Source organism: Notolepis coatsorum (genome assembly GCF_963971535.1).
Source record: "Notolepis coatsorum genome assembly, chromosome: 17".
NCBI lineage: Eukaryota > Metazoa > Chordata > Actinopteri > Aulopiformes > Paralepididae > Notolepis > Notolepis coatsorum.
The window spans coordinates 45,803,603-45,821,942 of NC_140181.1; the positions used below are offsets into that span (position 1 = coordinate 45,803,603).

The 18,340-nt window shown below is 45.4% G+C and overlaps 1 protein-coding gene across 1 annotated transcript in view; it reads left to right on the forward strand.

Moving 5' to 3' along the window:
* The window catches only part of tafa5l (TAFA chemokine like family member 5, like), a 138,950-nt gene that overhangs the window by 111,027 nt on the left and 9,583 nt on the right, over positions 1-18,340 (forward strand). The gene's annotated exons all lie outside the window — the stretch shown is intronic.

The window sequence follows — 18,340 nt, forward strand, 5'->3', positions numbered from 1 at the left end:
GAACGTGAACTGAACATACTGTATTTCCGCTAAATGAACGTAATTGAGAACGCGTTCAGTCTCAGCGCTGTATAACGGCGTTCAAAAGTGCGTTCATTCTCAGCACTCTATTATAACGGCCTTCAAAGGTGTGCCAGATTTCATATGCCTTTCAGCCGAAAACCCAGTTAAAACACACCATAAACAGGCTTCAAAATAATGCGGAAAACCACCCAATCTGGCAACGCGCCTGTCACCCCCTGGCTACGTCATCAGACTCCTCACAACAAACAGTGGAACCGCGGAATTGGCATTAGTATCATGGACGAAGCCGAGAGATGCAGCAGCACTCGCTCAGAGTCAGACTCTACCTCTACGACGTCGGCGTATGAGCATTTAAATAACGTTAAAGTCAGTACTGACTCAGACGGAAAAAATCTAACGTTTGTCTGTAAACTTTGTCTACCCGATTTGAAGAAGCAAGTCCGTACATCGACGACGTCGACAGCAAACCTTAAACGGCACATTTAGAATAAGCAAAAGTCCTGTTTTTGTTTTCATAATAAAGACAATTCAAGCAAAGTTTTTCCTCATGTTTTTGAAAATATACTGTAGAGATGAAAGCTGCAGCTGCTACTAGTGTGGACTGAATGGGCGGCAGCAAAGCGTTATGGAAATGCCAGTTTTCCGATTGCTGTCTGTGGTTCAATAATTTTTACAAATAATAGCTCGCAGCAACGTATTGAAAAAATAACTATAAACTATAAATTAGTTCATTTTTGAAAGCATGAACTTTAGTTCAACATTTTTAATTATGAACTATGAACTGAACTAGTTCATTTAAAAAATTGTGAACTGTGAACTGAACTAGTTCATGTAGAAAGTGAACTTTCCCAACACTGGATACAGATATCATCATTCATGTGGGCAAAGTCGAGTTCTCCGACACGGGGACATGGACTGTGACGGTGCAGACCAGTTTATTGAGGAGTGGCAAGATGTTACAAGCCAGAGCAGATGGAACATGAAGGACGAAGGCTCTCTTCTATGTGTGTCAAGGAAGCTAAAAAGAAAGAAGGGTCATCTGTAGCGTGCAAACGCACATTGGTGCCAAGTGTGGAAACTTTCAGTTCAGCCGACATTGAGTTGAACGTGATCAGCCATCTTCTCGTTTATAACATTATTACCTTGGATGTCAAAATCATCTGCAATTTGTTGCATTATTAACTAGCTAATGCTTGATATATTGATTGATGTATATTTCCTCAGATAGCTGGTATATTCTTTTATTCTAATACAGGCTTCAATAGAACTGGCAGCAAAGTCTGGCACTAAGCAAAGCATAGAACGCTGGTATTCTGAGGCGATGACAATTCCTTCTTTTATAGTTTCCTTGATGTATGTGTGTGTGGGGATGGTGGATTTAACCTGTGCTCGTCGATTGATCTGATGCACAACAGGTGCGCAGCCACACCTGTTTCTGGACCCAATTAACTCAACCCACAACAGGTGTGGCTGCTTTAAATCACCACCTGTGCCACGGCATTTCATCATCTATTTTCCAAAAGGAACGACTCACACCACCTTCCCTTTAATCATGCCTGCCTGGCGCATGGAGGAGACACAATTGGCTCCTTTCCTTTCCCAGTGGAGTACATTGTAACTTTGATCTATCTATGCAAAGAAATAGCAAAAAAGGGGAAATCAAAGGGAGATATTGGTAGAAGTTTTGAAATGTGTGAGGTTACAAATTTAAAAACAAATCCCACAGAACCGGCGGCCAGGTGGTGCAGTGGGCAAGGCACTCACCACCAATGCTGGAGACGCTGGGTTCGCGTGTTCGATCCCAGCTCTCCACATTGTTTTCAGTTTGGCTGGTCGTCCGTACTAATACAATTGGCAGTATTAGAGGGTGGGAAAGCTGATGGGTGGGTCCTGGGCGTTGTAAACAGAAAAATACTCCTACAGTTCGGTCGGGGCGCCTGCTCAGCGAAGGAAGGATCTGGAGGGAGGTAGTGTGACCTTCCACACGTTACACTCTCCCAGTGAGAATCTGAGCTGCAAGGCTGGCTGCCGGCTGGCTGCGCATGTGTCGGAGGATAGCATGTGATAGTCTCCGGCCTCCCGGACCAACAGTAGGGGGGGTGCGCAACAACCAGGAAGGGAGTTGGGTATTGGCATAACGACTAACAGTGGGATGGGAGGAAAAAATAAATAAATAAATATCGGAAAAAGAGGAGGGGGAAAAAAAGACAATAAAAAAAAATAAAAACAAAAAAGCCCACAGAGGCCACTTCAAAGCGAGAGGCTATTTCAAATGGCCAGGTTTTTCTGTTCTTCCATATAGGGTAAACCGGGGTAAGATGCCCCCCTTAACTCATTGGACGCCAGTCACGAGTATAATCAGGTTAACTCGCCGATGCTTGAGCGCCAATCACGAGTATAGTCGGGTTTTAATCGTTATTTATTTTATTAGCAATATCCATTCATTTTCATCCATCCAACCTGATGTTATCGTTGGGAATGGGTCTGAGCTTGCAAAAGGGCAAATACTGCCGCCTATCGTCTCCCGGATGGTATTGCACATCATTGAATTGGATTGGCTGGGGATGTGCATAAAAAAAAAGTCTGGTCCAGGTTTTCCTACTCGGGCATGCAGTATCGTTATACCACATTGACTGGGGAGACTGGGAGCAGCGTGGATTATGTTTTTTGGATATATAACGTTGGATCAATAAATGCGATCAATATTTGGAATGGCGATCAGGAATTGGATTAATCTTTTTGCAGGACATCAGATGTGAGGTAAGGAATTTATGTTACGAATCTTGGGTTAATCAGATGTTCCTTTCACCACCATCGGAGCGTGTGTGCGTGCCGTTGGCCACGTGAGCGGATCGGCGCGGGCGAGAAATCCGCTCTTCGCTCTTTAAAGCTTGGTCCGCTCCGCTAATCGCTCATGTTGACCCCGCCCCCAAGTCGCTCTCCGCTCGCTCACCTTGAATCGAGCGCTCCCCGCGCCACATCGCTCGGCAGATTATTATTTTTTTTTGGTAGAGCATGGTGTAAATTAGCTCAAACTACAACAGTCTACACCCCCTGGGCCCCTTAACAATTGTTTGTATTGAGCCGCATTGTAATTGTACCCATTCTGCAATGTTAAATAACGTTGTTTATCCATTCACTAGCTCTATTAAGCGATGATAGCTAGCCTAGCCACAATGCTATGGTCGCTGCCATTAACGTTAGCATGTAAGCTAACAACAACAACAATGGCGTCAAAACTTTTTCTAACAGGATGTGAGTGACAAAGCCTGAACAGGATATCACAGGTTCACCCTTCTCATTGGTTGAAAATGGCCTTCATGTTTGTACATTGCCATCTGTTGCTTTGGCATTGTACTACATGTATATTACATCAGTGTTAAACCACTGTGAGCGGCCTGGAGTGGATTGGAGCGGAGGAGAACTCTCGCTCCGGACGTCGCGCCGACCCATTTTAAAACCCACTCCTCGCTCACGTCAAAACCGCCCGCTCCGCTCCCCGCGCCGCTCACGCTCCGATCCGCTCACATGCACTACTTGGCGCCGACCAATGCATGGATAAGCGATTTTTCAGCCCGCTTCTGTATCGTGCATGAGGACACATACTATCGATAATCTAGCGTTTATTTGAAAACGATTCATGAATCAGCCGAAAAATTACAACGTGTTTTGTGTATTCCACTAAAGGGCTATTATCGCGTCTTTCTCTGGAATTACTAGAAATCACCAAAACTATACTCGTATTCAAAATGGTATAAAACGGAAATGTACAGATGAAAAAACAATCCGCTTTGTACATGTTGACTGCAAGCAACTCATTGATAAGCGACGTGTGTATTAGACCCATAGCCATAATTTAAGATATATTTTAAGCACTCGCAAATATCCCCGTCCCATTGATTAAAGCGGTGGCCATCTAGCCATAATTTCCCGGAAGGGGCGTGGCGCTCAATGAGTTAAGAACCATGGGTCTCATTCTCCAACGGATTTACGACAAGAAATTTGCTCTCAGGCTGATTTGAGACATATTAGGGCCGGTAGAGAGATTCCCCAAACGTCCCTAAGATTGGATTCGGCCGTGGCTGAGAGCAGGATTTACGAGTGCTGAGGAGCACACTTAACTTGACAGACTGTGTGCTCCGTGTTGTTAATGGCTTTATTTGGGAGGAATCATAGTGATTCCTTCATGTCAACCCTACAGGCCTCCTTGGAATTAATTAAGTAAGGGATAATGTATAGCTACGAGGTCATTGTCGCAAAATAATTGACCGACACAGAGTTTAAAACACCGAGCCGCCTCGGCGAGGTGTTTTAAACGTCAGTGAAGGTCAATTATTTTGCGACAATGATCGAGTATAATAGCTATACATTATCCCGCTTATTACATGGCTAACTTACTAACAATATACCTAATTCATTTTACATCGACTCGCAACACTGGTTCTGGCTCCGCTCGTCGCTCCGCCCCCTGTCATCGCCGGCAGCTTCCCCGGCAGCAGAACACCGGCAGTGTCTGGTTGCACTGATGTCAGTGGGCTTGATTGCGAACAGCTGCGCACAGCGGTCATTATTGTCCCACAGCGGTCATTATTGTCTGATAACTGACCTCTGACGCGCGCTATTGACCAATCACAAGCAAGCATTTCGGCGAATGTGAAAACGCCATGTAATAATTAATCATAATTTCAATAAATATAACAATATTTGTATGGAAAAAAATTACGCATTTGATGTTGGAAAAATAAATAATATGGATTCATCTGATCACAGGGCAGCTGGATTAACCATATCTGAACCAGCTATTTTGGACAAATGTATAATTACTTTAATTACTCAGATAATCAAACACAGTTATGCAATTATTGTGAAATGATTGAAAATAATAATTATTTAATGCCTTCTGTGGAATTCGTATTTCTTATTTGTTACATATCTGTTTTATTGATTCATTATACATTTGAAAGAATGCAGGTTATAGCCAACATGCAATATATCCCATAATTGATTGGTACAATGGGACAGACATCTGTTTGATATAGCTATAACCTGCATTCTTCAAATATATCATTAATCAATAAAACAGATATTGAAATACACTATGTAGCCTACTACACCAACACTGCAAATGACAGTGGAGAAATAAATAAATAAGAACTAAAGCTAATCGCGTGGAAATAGACTGCATTAATATTCCATAAGTCTTGTTGTGTGCGCCACACACACGCACACAGTATAGCCTACGTGTCTAATGAATGAACAGTAGGCGTATATTATTCGAATTACTTGTTTCATTAGGATTTAGTAGATACTATATATATGCTCTGCCATATACTTACAGTAAGTACAGTACACATATTAAGGCCGCCAGAGTTGGGCGTAGCATGAGCGGACTGCATGGTGGACTGTACTAGTCATTAGAATAATATAAGCCTATACTGCGTTCATTCATTACGCATGTAGGCTATACAGTACTGCGCGCACGTGTGTGTGTGTGCGCATGTGCTGCGGCAGGTGCACCACGAGCTGTATTATATATGATGACAATACATTAATCGAATCTCCTTTTGATCGGTCGCAAAGCGCTTCCGCATATCGGCCACCATTTTCACACGGCTGCATCATCAGTTGCATTCTAATGAGCTGGACAGGTGTGTCTAACTATTGACTTTTTGCGATTTCATTTGCACACTGCCCTATTGGCTGCCTTATAAGGAGCTTCGGAGGCGTGGTTTGTATGCAAATGACCTGGACGGGGACGCGCGTTCACGTTTCAGAATGGTGACATTCCTCAATGCCGGCATAGCAGCTGTGATCGTTTGAGCCACTTAAAACATATTCCCCACGCGTTGGGGAATCAGAGTGAACTTGTCGTTGATTCTGTCTCAGTCGGTTCCAAGATGGTTGCCCTAAGACAGGGGTCAGCAACCTTTACTATCAAAAGAGCCACTTTTCTCCCGTCCCACAAAATAAAATGCTCAGGGAGCCTTACAACCTATTTACCCTTAAAATGACGATAACAGTGTATAACGTTTTATATATCCCCAAGCATACCCCACATTTAGCATAAAACACCTGACAATTGCATACCCAAAGTAATTTGCGATGTATTATACTTTATACTTATAGCACACAGTTTGTTGCATTAATGGGATTATAAAGCAACAAAAAGAAAAATGTTGACTTTTTATTGCTGTTTTTACCTGTTATAACAAAGGAAAACCTCAAACTCTTATGAAGAGGAGAAAAAATACTGGCTGTGTAGACCTATTTTTAAATAAAACACAGAAGAGGAGACAAAACACTGGTGTCTGTAGACCGACTTTGAAATAAAACCCTGAACTATTCAGGTATATTTTAGTCCTTCCCTTATTTGTGGAGCATTTATAAAATAAAACGTAGTCCACTTTGAAAAAAGACTACCATGTGTAGACCTACATTCATATAAAACACAGAAAAGGAGAAAAAACACTGGCATCTGTAGACCTACTTTGAAATAAAACCCTGAACTATGCAGCTCTATTAGAGTCCTTCCCTTATTTGTGGAAAATCTATAAAATAAAAAGTACATTTTTCGTTGTTCGCAAATTTCGCACCACATATCAAGTTCAAGTTCTCAAGTTCTTTAATAGTTGTCATACAGAAGTACAGAATACTTTCATACAAAATGCTTCTTACTGTTACGCTCCAGAGACTGTGCTAGACAAGATAGTATCAAATAACATAATATAGCATGTAATTTAGAAGAAGAAAAATGAGGTCACAGTGTTCGGTATAGACATATGTACAATGTTCTGAGTTACCATATAATATACAATACTATGCAGTGTACTAATGTACAGTACTATCTAGTGCAAAGCAGAAATGGGATGAGGTACAATTTTAGGTACAATTTACAGTAAGGTGTACGAGTTGTAGTGCAATCCTTCATCAATAAATATAAAGTGTGGGGAGTGGGTGCTACAGTGTGTTTGTTTAAAGTGGGTGTGTGCTATAAAGTGTGTGGAGTGGGTGCTACAGTGTGTTTGTTTAAAGTGAGTGTGTGCGTGTGGATGTGTGTGCTATGTGCGTTTGGTGGTTGTTGTTGTGTAGTGTTCATTCATTGTTCGTTTAGCAGCCTGATGGCCTGGGGATAGAAGCTTCTTCTGAGTCTTTCTGTGCTCGCCTTGAGACTCCGGTATCGCTTGCCTGACCGCAGCAGTTCAAAGAGGCAGTTGTTCGGGTGACTGGAGTCTTTAATGATTCTCTTAGCCTTGCCCGTGCAACGCTTGTTGTAAATGTTCTGGAGGGTGGGGAGCCCCCCTCCAATTGTGCGTTCGGCTGAACGTGTCACTCTTTGTAGTCTGCTTCGGTCTTGTGCAGTGCTATTCCCAAACCAGGAGGTGATGTTGCCGGTCAAGATGCTCTCTATTGTACATGAGTAGAAGTTCTTAAGGATCTTCTGACTGACTTGGAACTTCCTTAGGCGCCTGAGGAAGTAGATGCGTTGTCGTGCCTTCTTCACAACACTGTCAATGTGTGTGGTCCATGTCAAGTCCTCGGATATGTAGGCTCCGAGGTACTTAAAGCTGTTGACTCTCTCAACCGGTGCCCCGTCGATGCTGAGGGGGCTGTAGTCCTTGACCCCCGACCTCCTGAAGTCCACAATCATCTCCTTTGTTTTGCTGACGTTCAGGGAGAGGCTGTTTTCCTGGCACCATCCCGCCAGGACCTTGACCTCTTCCAGGTAGGCCCTCTCGTCGTTGGCAGAGATCAGGCCCACCACCACTGTGTCGTCAGCAAATTTGATGATTGTATTGCTACTCCGCTGAGCCACACAGTCGTGTGTGTACAGGGAGTAGAGGAGGGGACTCAGAACACAGCCCTGGGGGGCCCCTATGTTGAGGGTGATGGATGAGGAGGTGCAGTTGCCTGCTCTCACCACCTGGGGTCTGCCAGTCAGGAAGTCCAAGACCCACTGGCAGAGGTCATAGCCCAAGCCCAGGTCCCTGAGCTTGGCTATGAGTATGGAGGGGACTATGGTATTGAATGCCGAGCTGTAGTCGATGAATAGCATTCTCACATAGTTCCCCTGCCTCTTGTCCAGGTGTGATGCTGCTGTGTGCAGCACATGGGCTATGGCGTCCTCCGTGGACCAGTTGGGGCGGTATGCAAATTGCAGGGGGTCCATGTTGATGGGGAGGGAGGAGCAGATGTAGCCCTTTACTAGCTTCTCAAAGCACTTCATGGCTATGGAGGTGAGAGCTACAGGGCGGTAGTCGTTGAGGCAAGCAGGCTTGGATTTTTTGGGTACAGGGATAATAGTGGACTTCTTCAGGCAGGTGGGGATGACAGCCTGTTCTAAGGACAGGTTAAATATGTCAGTGAATACTGGGGCCAGTTGGTCGGCACAGACTTTTAGGACGCGGCCGGGGATGCCGTCCGGACCTGCTGCCTTCCTGATATTCACTTTTTTAAAGGTCCGCCTCACCTCATGCTCTGTTACCCTGAACACTGCGCCTCCATCAGCAGCCGACCCCCCCCCCCCCCATTGCCGTGGCTTGTGAGCTGGTGTTGTTATTACCAGCATCAAACCTCGCATAGAAGGTATTGAGGTCATTTGCTAAGGAGATGTCACTGTTCAGTTTGAGGGAGGCGCCTTTGTAGTCTGTCATCGTTTTGAGCCCCTGCCACATAGCTCTAGAGTCAGCTTGTTCAAACTGGAGTTCAATTTTATCCCTGTAGCGCCGTTTGGCCTCTGACACTGTCCTCCTTACGTTGTATCGCGCCACCTTGTGGTCATTCATGTTGCCTGCCACTAGGCCGTCGTTGTATGCTTTGGTGCGCTCTCTCAGAGCTTCACGGACGGATTTGTCTACCCAGGGTTTTTGATTTGGGTAAACTCTCATTGTGGTAGTGGGGATTGTTTCTTCCACCCTAGTACAAACATAGTCCAGCACTGTCTCCGTGTAGACATTAATGTTATCTGTGTCGCGGAACACATTCCAGTCTGTGCAGTGAAACACAGACCGGAGCGTCTCCTCTGACGTCAAATCCCATTTCTGCACCTCTCGCGAGACTACAGGAGTACTTTTAATTCTCTGTTTGTACTTTGGTGAAAGAAAGATTGACGCGTGATCTGATTTACCAAAGCCACTATCAGAATGAGCCTTGTAGCCACCTTTAAATTGCGTGTAACAGTGATCTAGGATGTTACCGCCTCTGGTGTTACAAGTCACATGCTGATAGAAGTCAGGTAATACCTTTCTCAGATTGGCGCTGTTGAAATCGCCCAGCACCAAAATGGCGGCGTTAACGTTCGCCACTTGTATTCTATTTACCTCGTCGTGGAGTCTGGAGAGCGCGGCGTTGTTGCTGGCTTGCGGTGGAATATACACTCCGATCAGGATGATCGCCGTTAACTCCCTCGGGAGGAAGAAAGGACGACACTTGATGGTTATATATTCCAGTTCTGGGGAGCAGTGGTTGGATAATTCCTTCACGTTAGTTGGATCGCTCCAATTTTTGTTAAACATGAAGGCAATACCTCCTCCACGTTGTTTACCGGACTCTGATGTCCGATCCTTGCGATGGATAAAGAAGTGATCGGCCGGTTGAATTGCGTGGTCTGGGACCTCCGGCGTGAGCCACGTTTCAGTGAAGCAGAGAACGTTGCAGTCCCTAACGTCTCTTTGATATTGAATCCTTGCTCGGATGTCATCCAGTTTATTGTCAATTGATTGTACATTGGCTAGCAATATACTGGGTAGTGGTGTCCTGTGCCGCCTGGTTCTCAGCCTGTTACGGACTCCAGCTCTCTTTCCTCGTCGTCTGGGTCCTCTTTTCCTGGGATCAAGGAACAAAGGATCTGGTCCTAATCTCCGGAGAATTTCTTCAGGCCATTGTTGCGGTTCGGAATACATCATCGGAATACAGCATCGTTAGTCGTGAAAGCAAATTAATCTGTCCACGCTGAATTAAACCCTCTATTTTCCTCAGATTTTCCTTTTTTTAGATTTATCCATGGTTAGCTTACTGGGGGTTCGGAAACTCAAGATTAGCCACTTGCAGACGGCAGGGAGAGGCGCGGGGTGTGACGTACTGTATATTTTAGTTGATGAAATATTTTTGTTGACTAAATATCTTAGTTGATGAAATATTTTTTCATTTCAGTGTCACAGTATGACATCCATCTCCAAAATAAGAAAAAAAAATATATATAATATATATATATATATATATGTAGCCCCTTTTACCCCAGTTGACTTAGAGGGCAGGGCCCTAGGTTCGTAACATCTAGCTCTTACTAATCTAATAATACAAATATACGAATATCTGTTTGGGATATAACATCAATACCTTTGAAATAGAAATGATCAAGCCAGACACTTAACTTTAAATATAAAAATAATCTGTATTGAACATAGTGTTATATATTACATACACCGTGTGTATATATATACACATTACCGAATAAAGCAAATGTTAGTTAGTTAATAAATAGAGTATTGTCTCTCAAAGGCACCGTGTGCTCAATATCAAAAAAGGAAAACAAAATAACAGAGCTGTTACTCTGTACTCTGGTTCAAACTCAAAGGCACCATGTGCTCAATATCAAAAAAGGAAAACAAAATAACAGAGCTGTTACTCTGTACTCTGGTTCAAACTCAAAGGCACCATGTGCTCAATATCAAAAAAGGAAATATAAATGAAAACCTATATCCAAAATGGCATTAATGATACAGCTAATTACAAATGAAATATCCTGTACAATAATACAATATACTAATACACCTAAGCCGGCATCTAATAAACAAAAACAAACAAACAAAAAACCCTGTTGCAGGCCTGATTGATGGGAAACTCACAATCCCATTTAATCTTCAGCTCTAATGAGCCAAAGTACTCACGGTCCGGAGTCAGTGTTCAGGTGGGGGGAAAGGAGAAAGTGGAGATTGAGTACGATGCAATGTGAAGTCCTGGTGGGCCTCCCACGCTGCCAGAGGAAGTCTGTACAGGCCTTGGTAGCACAGACTGCTATCTGGTTCCCGAAATCTGTACAGGCCCTGGTAGCACAGACCGCTTATCCTGTTCTCGAAGTCTGTACAGGCCCTGGTAGCACAGACCGCTTATCCTGTTCTCGAATGTAGTGGGTTTCCGGGTTAGCTATCCGGGGCCTGCTACTGTTTACCTAGCTTAGCCAGCTAGCCTCAACACCCAGTCCAATGTGGAGCAATTGATTAGGCATGCCTATCTAACATGCACAATTCCCCAACATCACATATAATGTTCAGCGTTTCAGAGACTCTGACTCAGGAGACTCTGACTCAGTAGACTCTGACTCAGGAGATGGCTCCTCTCCGCTCTGTTCATCCTCGTATGTGTCAGGAGCTCTGACTGGTTCTTCATCAGGGATGACGACAGCTGGCTCTCGCACAGTCCTTTTCTTCAGGATCCCTTCCAGGTAGGTACTGTAGGGTCTGCGCTCCCTTACATACTCTACTTCAGAGGATGAGTCAGACGTCGGCTCACTCTCTTCTGTTGTAGGAGGAGACGGTATACGGTGTTGCTTCTTGATAGTTCCTGCCCTAGTTCTTGGTTTCACAGGTGTGTTGTGGTCACTCTCCGTTCTTGGCATCCGTACCAGTTGTCCAATGGGTAGGAGATGATCTCTGTGTAGGGTCCTTGTGCGTCCTATTCCATCTTCAGGACTCACTCTGTAAACAGGTAAGTTGGGCATTTTGCTCACCACCACGTGAGGAACAGCACTCCATCGGCTTTGGAGTTTGTGTTTTCCTCTCAACCCCAGGTTTCTTAACAACACTCTGTCACCAGGTTCCAAGGTTTGGCAGGTCACTCTCTTGTCATAGGACTTCTTGTTTCGCTGGTGTACTTTGTCAGCTGCGGCAGAAGCTAGTTCAAAGGCTCTTTGCAGGTCGTCTTTCAGCTTAGCCACATACTTGATGTGGTGACCTCTTTCCTTGCCATCCGGCGACGTACCAAAACACACATCCACGGGAAGTCTTGCTTCTCTTCCGAACATCAAGAAGTACGGAGAGTATCCGGTGGAGTCGCACTTGGTGCTATTGTATGCATGCACTAAGTAAGGTACTTGCTGACTCCACTGCCGCCTCTTTTCTTGACTCAGCGTGCCCAGCATTGACAATAGCGTGCGGTTAAAGCGTTCAGGCTGTGGGTCTCCTTGTGGGTGATACGGAGTGGTTCTGGATTTCCGTACTCCCATCATTTGCAGCATCTCCAGGATCAGTCGACTTTCGAAGTCACGGCCTTGGTCCGAATGGATTCTTGCTGGCAGCCCATAATGTACAAAGTATTTCTCCACCAGTACTTTTGCGACAACATGTGCTTTCTGGCTTCTGGTGGGGAAAGCCTGAGCATAGCGAGTAAAATGGTCTGTGACCACCAACACATTGCTTATGCCTTTACTGTCGGGTTCCATTGAGAGAAAATCAATACACACAAGATCCATTGGACCTTTGCTCAAGATCTGGTGTAGTGGAGCTGCTCGCTGAGGAAGGGACTTACGAGTGATGCACTCTCCACAGTTCTTAATGTACTGTTCCACTTCTACAGACATTTTCGGCCAGAAGAATCTGCTCCTCAGTTGGTCGACAGTTCTCTCAATGCCAAGGTGTCCTAAATCGTTGTGCATGGCCTTCAACACTATTTCTCTGAACTCTTTTGGGAGTACAAGTTGAGTGACAACATCTCCAGAAGGTCGCTTGCTCAACCGATACAACATACCTTCTTTCATGGTCAACTTTCCCATCTCTCGTTTGAGCTTAGAGAGTTCTGGACTTGCATCCTCATCTTCAAGCCATTTCCCCTGCTTCACGGCCTTGATAGCAGGTCCTATATCGACATCCTTTTCCTGAGCTCTCTTAAGCTCTTGCTTTGACATCTGTCTCAACGACTCGGATTCCAAGTGGGTTGGAAACGCATAGATGTCTGGGATGCACTGAGGGGAAGCTCCCAACTGGTCGACACACCTCTGTGGGCAGCCCTGAGTCTCAGGGATAGAGATTCGCTGGCCGATGGCCTTTACTCCAGTCTGTGATAGAGTCACCCATTCATTACGGGTTTCTTCCTCAGGCATGATCCGGGACAGTAGGTCTGCATCTATATGGTGTCGGCCCGGGCGGTACTGTACATCAAATTCATAGGTGGACAGGGCAGCCAGCCATCGATGCCCTACTGCACTGAGCTTTGCTGTGGTGAGCACGTAGGTAAGGGGATTGTTATCCGTACGCACTGTGAATCTGGCTCCGTAGAGATAATCATGCAATTTGTCTACTACAGACCACTTTAGCGCCAAGAACTCCAACTGGTGGATTGGATAGTTCTGCTCAGATGCACTCAGTTTTCTGCTTGCGAAAGCCACTGGTCGCAGGCCCTCTGTGTACTCTTGGTAGAGCACTGCTCCAAGTCCCTTCAAGCTAGCGTCAACATGTAGGATGTAAGGCTTTTGGGGGTTTGCAAATGCCAACACAGGTGCATGCGTCAGACAGTGTATGATCTGGTGAAACGCATCTGTGCAAGGCTGATCCCATCGTTCTCCAAAAGGCTCTGACTCTTTGATGTACGCCTTACTCCTATCATGGGCGTTCTTTCTGCTCTTCTGCGTGGGTGCATAACCCTTTGTCAGCTCAGTCAGTGGTCGCACAATGGCAGCGTAATTGGCTATGAAACGCCGATAGTAGCCACAGAACCCTAAGAAGGATTGCAAGGTCTTCAGGTTCGTCGGGCGAGTCCAGTTGGTAACCACTTCTATCTTTTCCGGGTCAGGTTCGACACCCTCGGCGGACACAATGTGACCCAGGTATTTCACTCTCGGCAGGCAGATTTGACACTTGTCTATGGAGAGTTTCAGTCCGACTTCTCCGAGGCGATCCAGGACCTTGAGCAGCCTTTCTTCATGCTCCTCTAGAGACCTCCCGAAGACAATCAGGTCGTCAAGGTACACCAACACCTGGAGTAAGTTCATGTCACCTACTGCTCTCTCCATTAACCGCTGAAAGGTTGCTGGGGCTCCACTTATGCCCTGTGGCATCCTCTCAAACTCGTAGAACCCTAATGGGCAGATGAACGCCGTCTTCTCTCTGTCTTCCTCCGACATGGCGATCTGGTAATAGCCGCTTCGCAAATCGAGGACGGAGAACCATTGACTTCCTGTCAGGGCATTCAGCGCATCATCAATGCAAGGGGTTGTGTATTGGTCTGGGATGGTACGACTGTTGAGCAACCTGTAATCGATGCACATCCTGACTGTTCCATTTTTCTTCCTCACAACCACGATTGGTGAGGCATAGGGGCTCCGAGACTCTCTTATGATCCCGGCTTGCAGGAGCTCTTGTAGGTGCTTTCGCACGTCCTCAATGTCTGCAGGTGCCAGTCGTCGTGAACGCTCACGGAATGGGCGAGGATCAGAGAGACGGATCTGGTGTTCTACCCCTTTAGCTAGTCCGACATCCCACTCTTCCATGGAGAAGACATGAGATCTTTGCGACAGTTTTTGGCGAAGACGGGATTTACACTCTTCTGAGATAGGCGAGTCTCCGAAGTTGATTCTGCTCTCATCAAACTCTGATGAGGTTGTCTCTTTGGGCGGGATGACAGTGACTGAATCCACCAGGTGCAGATACCCAATCACCGTTCCCACTGCTATGCTTGTTTCTCTCAGAGAGTCATTTTTGAGTAGGACTCTGAAAGTGTTCATGTCCATGGCCTGGCTACACACTACCATGGGCTGCAGTGACACACCAGCAGGGAGAGGGGCTATTGGTGAGGCGTCTAGCATTAGGATCTCCTGGCCTACTGCCTGTGTTAGCTCAACTTTGCACACAGCCTGCACATCACCACCAGGGGGTAGAGTCAACGGACCTGGTCCTTTCCACCGCACTGAGCCTACTCTATCTTCTCCCTCCACCATCTCATCTGAGCGCTTCAAAGTAGCCTGGTCTCCTACAGCACAAGCTTGGACGCCTAAGGTCGAAGTCACATCAATCCCACCGTCTCTGCATTGCTTCACCAATCGTCTTACATGACTAGCATTGGTCCCTACAATGACAGATGTCTGGTCTGCAGTCTTAGGGCTCGGGCAGATGAGTGCAAGGACTGTCATAGTCTGACTGGTACCTACCACCTCTGCTGGATACTCTACATCTACGACTACATAGCCAAGGTAGGGGTAACTCATATTGGATTCACTTAGACCCCAGAGGGCTAGCCCAGAGACAGGCTGGATTGGGACATGAGATAAGTACTTCTGATACCAGGGTGCAAAAATTATAGTCACCTGGGAGCCGCTGTCTAACAGGGCGGTGCAAGGTTGTCCACTAACCTTCAACTGTACAAGGCTAGGTGGCCCTACCAAACCCTCAGGGATAGATGGACTCTGTAAGGTAACTGCACTCTTTTTCACTTCACAGTTCTTGTTACCATGGGTGACACTACCTGTCTGCTGCTGGTCTTTTGCTAATCTCAGGGCATGAATTAGTCTCTTGATAACCTTAGCCTGGTTCTCAGGGTTTTGACACTTCCCTGCAAAATGACCACCCTCGCCACACCGGTAGCAGAATTTCTCCTCTGCACCCTTTGGCGATCTTCGGGGATAGCTGGAGACAGGTCTTGACACGTCCAACGTCGAGACTGCAGCCGCAGTTTCTCTGGGAGTCACTCTTTGGTCGACTTTGTTTTGGAGTCGCTTCATCTGTTTCCTCAATGCCGCTAACTCGGAGTCAGGACGAAGCTCACTGGGTGTGGCTACATTGAGAGCCATGTTCTCCCCAGTATCTTGCCTGCCTCGGTCTGGCCTAGTCGCCACTGCAGCAACTAAGGACTTTAGCTCCTTTACTTCGGCTTTCAGGCTCTGTATTTCAGCCTGTTTTCCGTCAATTTCTGTCATCACCGGAACACACTGCACAGCGGGGAAGAGTTTCTTCCTTGAGGCCTCATACTCTTCCTCTGAGCGTATATCCTTCAATAGCTGAAGAAAGGTAGGCGGTGCTGCTTTCCTCTCTCTTAGGCGGAGATTAACGAGCATTAGATCAGAGGCCACTGCACCTCGCAACAACTGCTCTATCCGTGCTCTGTCCACATTTGTTGGTAGAATACCACCTCGCTGGCTCACTTTGTCTAGTGACTGCTCCAGACGCCTCAGAAAGTCAGAGAGTTTCTCACCTGGCTGCTGCTGCATCATTCGGAACGAGATGTACAAGTCTTCTCCAGACTGCACAGTTCCAAACTCATGTTCCAGGGCTTCCAGGCATTCTCCAGGACTAACATCAGGGTTGCTGGCTCGTGCAGATTTCACTATTTCTAGTGCAGAGCCTTTGAGATTTTCCATCAGCCTCCGCCTCTTCTCTTTATCAGAGCCATCACTTTCTTCTACCATGAGTCGTGCTTGCTCTAACCAGTGTTCAAACTGTTCTTCACCTGATGGAGTGGGCAAGGTCCCAGAAAACAGACGTAGGCGTCGATAGCTGTTATGCTCAGTGGGGGGTTTTACTTTGTCCATCAATTCACTAAGTGCGCGCAGGATGGATTCGGTTGGGCTAACGGGAGAGTCTGCTCTCTGAAACATGTTCTGGAGGTCTTCCTCCGTCTTCCTCTCAGCAAACAGTAGTCCTGCTAACTTCTCGTAGAATTTAGCATCATCCACAGGGGCTGAGGGGGTCTCTCCTACTATGATTATAGGCCACGCCTCGCCACCATCCGTAGGCATAACTTCAGGGGGAACATTCTCACCTGTTACCTTTTCCCGACATTCACACAGGATCATAAACTTTTTTCGCTGTGTACTGAACGACCTGCCTCTGACACGCACTCGCCCCAGACATTTTACTGTCTCCAGGGTCTTTTCTATGTTGGTGACATCAACATCTTCTGAAATGAGGACCATAAGCGCATGAGCCACATTTAATCCCTCCCCACGGCACCAGTCTTTAAGCTCCATCACAAGCGCAGCTTGAGTGTCCATTTTATCCATTTATAGATTTTTTTTTCTTTTTGCTCTTAGCAACTTAACACTTTGGTTGCCTTGGGTTAAATTAATGATATACCATAGATTGCCAGCGCTATTTGTCTATGGAGAAAGTCCCCTTCTTTGCAGGGCTATAACTTTTTAAATTCTATTGCTACATTGCCATTATTAGGGCCCATTCAAAGTCCTATATGTATTGTTCATTGTGTAGCAACGTTAAACTTTTTCATTCACATATTCATAGTAAAGTATGGTCTAATGTATAAGTATGTTTTCATCTCTTTCTGCAGCTTTCTCCAGAACGTGATATATAGCCCCAAATGCATTATATTGATGATGAAATACAGTTTGATGGCAATCAGCGCGATATAAAAAATTCCAACTAGACGTACTTCTAGAAGTTACTACACGTCATCTGATGTTGACCGGATGGGCGAGGGGGCGTTTATAATTCCGTGGGCAGCGTTATACCAATCATCTAATGTGGGTCAAATGTTGATAATAGCAGTTAGTATCTAAGACGGTAACGTTACACGCTGAAACTCACCCCAGTCTCCGCGCGCCGTTGGGCGATCATCGTCGAGTAGAAATTTTATCATTATGGGATATATTTTTACCCGGTCCATCTCCAGCTTGTATAATGGTATATACGTCCAAATCATGTTGTTTATCGAGTTATTGCCAATCGATCACCGTGTAGCGTGACGAGCCAGAGTCCCATGAACCATAGCGAGCGCCCGGAAGTACTACGGTCGTCATGACAACCTCTATTCAACATCCTGTATGGCGATTGCGCCGATCGGCCACCAGATGGCGCTCCTGAACCGCCAGAGAGCTCAGTGGGTCCTGCTGGTGGATCTCAGGCCAGCGGAGGGGGAATATGAATCCGATCGCAGATTTTTGAAATATTGATATAAGGACGCTGTACAGCGTCCCCCGGCAACTTTAGCATGGCCAGCAAAGACGTGAAAAGACGTGTCCCGGCACTCAAAGTGTTAAACAATATATATATTTTCTTTTTGCAAATTAAACAATATACATATTTTCCTTCTGCAAATTAAACAATATATATATTTTCTTTTTGCAAATTAAACAATATATATATTTTCTTTTTGTAAATTAAACAATATATATATTTTCTTTTTGTAAATTAAACAAATATATATATTTTCTTTTTGCAAATTAAACAATATATATATTTTCTTTTTGTAAATTAAACAATATATATATATTTTTCCCTTGTAAATTTGTAAATTAAACAATTCCTTTTATGGTGCTACTGGCTTGATTTCTAACCTATATATTGTTATAAACCCAAACAGATTCTCACTGGAACCT